The sequence below is a fragment of the Cynoglossus semilaevis genome, chromosome 10, assembly GCF_000523025.1.
Source record: "Cynoglossus semilaevis isolate Cse_v1.0 chromosome 10, Cse_v1.0, whole genome shotgun sequence".
Lineage (NCBI taxonomy): Eukaryota > Metazoa > Chordata > Actinopteri > Pleuronectiformes > Cynoglossidae > Cynoglossus > Cynoglossus semilaevis.
This window is the reverse complement of record NC_024316.1, coordinates 8,575,186-8,579,702: the sequence shown is the minus strand read 5'-3', so window position 1 is coordinate 8,579,702 and position 4,517 is coordinate 8,575,186.

The following is a 4,517-nucleotide window of genomic DNA, read 5'->3' as shown; positions in this document are numbered from 1 at the left end:
TGTGTGTGTGTGTGTGTGTGTGTGTGTGTGTGTGTGTGTGTGTGTTTAAAAAGGACAATACATTGTTGCAAGCACCTCACTAAAGTACTTCACTTTCAAAAAGCAAGTGCTCACTTAGCCTGAATATATGAAGCTTCATGCTTCCTGCACATTCACCTGTGCTCTGTGACAGTGACTGAGTATAAATCACATTTGGGTTCTTTTTTACAGTGACAGTTTGTAAAATCTGAATTAAAGCCCTGTCTTTATATGTAATAAATACAATAATAATAAAGTGTCATTATTGAAGAGGAAATGAGGTCAAATCTATCAGTGTCATTAAGGCTGGGCCAAAACAAGGTGGTAAAGGTGACACAGGGAAACCAGGTATGCCTGAGAGTGTGGTCAGGATTAGTATCAAGTCCCTGAGTATTTTGCAAAAAAAAAAACTGACCTGACCTGATTTATACAGTGAAGGTAACTGTATATATACCCTACTGTTCTCTGGTATTTACAGTGGACACATAAATAAAACCAAAATAAAGTAAAATAAAGTTTTATACCAAAATAAAGGTCTAATTTCTATGGCTCAGACTGCAATCATTTAAACCCAGGATTAAAAACAAAGTTAATAATAAAAATGGGGTTTGAATGTTTGAAATGATAAAACATACACAGCGAGAAAGCAGAGAAAGATTTAATTGAGAAAACAGGATAAAAAGAAACACCAGCTCTGTATCTTTGACAACTACATGAAACTTTTTTGAACATTTCTGTTTTCATGGGCTCATGTTTCATGTTTTTCGGTGACCCCCCAACCTTAAGTGTCACACTGCTGTTTCTGCTCGACTGAGTTTTGGTTTTAATGTACACTAACATAACAAAAAATAACCGTGGGCTGTGTTTGTTTCCCTTCTGTTCTCTGTCTTATGGTTGTTCTGCACAAAACCCTGTTTTTTGTCAGTGTTGTTTCATTTTCCTGCTTTGGTCTCCGAGTCACCTGGTAGTCTGGAATTGTTACAGACTTGAAATCTAATTTTCATCATGTTGCATATACAGTAAGATTATGTAAGTAAGAATCCCAAGGTGGGCACTGTGAACCCGTGCTAAAACTATATATTTCATTGTTGTAAGATTTGTTAGATTTTAGAAGAAGAGCTTTCACAGAGGTTCACCAGATACTCAAAAATAAACCCTTCAAAGTACTTGGTTTTTATCCTTAAATATGATTTTTATTGAATAAATAAATAAAGCTTTTCTGATTCTGCTGCTTCTATCTTAAAAACTTTGACCCTGGGTGTATTCCAGATTTCAAACCATCTGATTACTTTTTCTGTTGTGAGAAGTTTAAGCCCGAGTTCCAAAACTTTTTTTTTTCTTTATCTTGTTGGACTTTTCATCCTTTAGTAACAATGGGATGAACTAACGTGAACCCATTCACTGTCTGTGCCTTCTGAAATATTTTCTTTCATAAATCTTTGAATCTATCTTTTCAAAATGGGGAAACACATATAGCTGTACCTCTATTTGTAAAGGTCAATATCTTTACCTTAAAGAAATGCGACTCGGTGGTGAGGTGCTGAGTCCTCTGGAGAACTGGAGAATGGCTCTATCTAGAGAAGAAAGAGAAGAAAAAGAATAGCCAACGTCACAAATGATGCTATTATTCATGCTGGGTGTTGAAATCTACACTCACTGTAGCTCTGTGTATGTGAGAGCCCCCCTCCACCCCCCTCTCTGTGTGTGATCTCATGGGAACTCAGCTGGAGCCAACTTCATTTCGAAGCTCGTTACAGAAAGTGGCGTCTTGTGGAGGTGGAGGGAAGCTGAAAGGCCCTGTGGTGATGCTGAAACTCTGCTGATTCAGTGTTAAATAGGTGACGGCGGTCACAGACGCAGATGTGAACACACACAAGGCAATTCTCTGAATGTGAGTTTGTCAAACATGTTCAGGTGTCGACTGGTAAACACTTGTGTAAGAGCTTTTCAAATGTGCTTGAAACCAGATGAACTACTGAGATGCAGATCATAACACTGAACAGAACTGAGGAGGTTGGCCCGGTGAGGTCTGGTTGACCACAAATATTATGTGGGATTGAGACAATAACACAGGAGGCTAAGTTGGAAGAGCCTGAGTTTAAGATTCTGAGGTTTCTGTTGTGAATGGATGTTATGGGTTGAATGACCAGATTGCTAAAGTAATGATGGACAATACCAGATTTTTTTTATATATACCATTACCAATATTGATACTTTGGGGGATGTTAGGGATTGTTGCAGCACAAAAGTCTGTGTATGTAGTAAGTTACCCTAAAAGATGTGGAAGCAACACATGAGCTTTTTTTATTTATTAATTAGTTAATAATGAATACTTTATGAGAGTAAACGATAATAAATCGGTACATGAAAACACATTTTAATACACACTGTACCTCAAATGGAGGGTTTGGAGTCTGAACATCACTGTAAGTGGTTTGGAGAAACCATTATTTTAACTGAAATTCCAGTTGCCACTGACTCCAGAGAAACTCTGATTTAGATGATGATGATGAAAAAGTGTAAAATGTGCATGGCTATGTTTTGATTAAAAGATGATTCTACTCGCCCCTCAATTTCATCTTTTGTTACTAAACCTTTTTTTTTTTTTTACAAAAGTGTTATCTCTTTGTAATAGACCGACGGGTCCAGTCACACGTCGTCAACATGCTTGTCTCCTGTCCTTCACACAAATCTCCCACTGGACACAATCACTGTAAAATACCCACAAATAAGAGACGGGGAAGGAAAGATTTGTGAAAGGGTTGTCTCCAGCTGGCAACAGTCTTGTCTACTGTTAATGTGTGTGTGTGTGTGTGTGAATGCATGTTCCTGTGTATTCCCATGTTTCTGTTTTCACCAGAAATGTCCTACGTTGTTTATCCGTACGTGTGCATGCATGCATTTTGACAGTATTCTTGTTTGCCAGGGGAATGTCTCTCCCGAGACCAGCAGCACGCCTATCCGAGGTGTCAGAATGTTGTTTCCTCTAAACAAAGTGATGACATGCTGTCTGTGATTCAGGCCGCCCACACACATTTACGCTGGGTACAGCAGGCAGCCCTGGAACCTGGAGTGCTGCAGATAAAGAGCCGCATTTCAGTGAAACTAGGGCATTAAGTCAAAAAGTCAGTGTCATAGTTGGAGTCGGGACGGCCAGGGCTTGAGGTGTGCATCAAAGTTATTGACAAAATCATTACCAATAATAATAACCAATAATTAGAGATGATTCGGTGTAGAGCTAATGCTAGTAACGTCTGTAGGCTAACAGACTTTATCTGAGCTACCATACACCTGATTGGCTAACTCTGGCTAGCTAAAATAATGAATAAAAAACAAACAAACAAATAAAAAATAAATAAAAACAAAACAAGGAATGCCTTCACTTATATAGGAAAAAATGGGATTTTAATGCCCAAACAAAAATCCGAAAGGTAACTGACATTTAATTTAGACCTCAAGAAACTATATCGTTTTGCATAAAAGCAGTTAATATCAAACAGTACTTAGAATGATTTTTTTTTTTTTACAAAAGACATTTTAAACACTTTTATTTAACCTTTTTTTAGGCTAATGTTGTGTACTCAGTGGAACCACAATTGAATACCACATGTTAAATTGAAAAATAAACCATTCTATTCTATTCTATACTATACTACTAATACTAATGTATATACTTATGTATAATTTGAAATTAAGGCCAAAATAACATCAGAGATTAAAACCAATCTACGAACATCAATATGCTCCCCAACACAGTGTGAGAGTCAAAGTAGAGAACACCACTAAAGGTTGGAAAAAGAAATACAGAGATGGTGTCTAAGCTCAATGGCTGCCACTCACTGTGTATTTCTGTGATGAAATTAAAATTTTAAAAGGCTCATTTACAAACTAATGCACTGCCAATCTACAGTAGATGTGTAATTTTGTTCCAATCACTGTCAGTCAGAGGCTTCAGGTTGAGATGAACTTTCTCCATCTCAATGACAGGTGTTAATCACAGGAGTTAAGTCAGCCTGACTGCACTTTTTCATGTCTTTTACTGACATGCATGTACTCCAAAATTTCAGTATCTAAATTTGATAGAAGCACATTACTATGATTAGAAAAAGTAAAAAAAAAAAAAAAAAAAAAAGGGCAGCACGTTGCAGAAGATGAAAAGTAGGGTGAAATAAAATGTCTCCCTTGTCATGGCATTTTTATCATCGTAGTTACTCCCGAGAACCATTAGGAACCAGAAAGTGCTTTTAGAGGACATACAGCTAATAATATCTACTGTATCATTATACATTTCTTCACCAGATTTTTACAGTTTCAAGCATCAGTACTTCTATATAATTTATCTTCTATGAAGAATTCCTTTTATTCTTTCTCCATAATTGTCACGACTAAGTTATTCAAAAGTACATGTGGAAACCTGCTGTCACTTGGAAAGTACTGGTTGCTCTCTGTACATCAAAAATCACAATAATTCTCTACAACATGTTGAATACAAAACCATT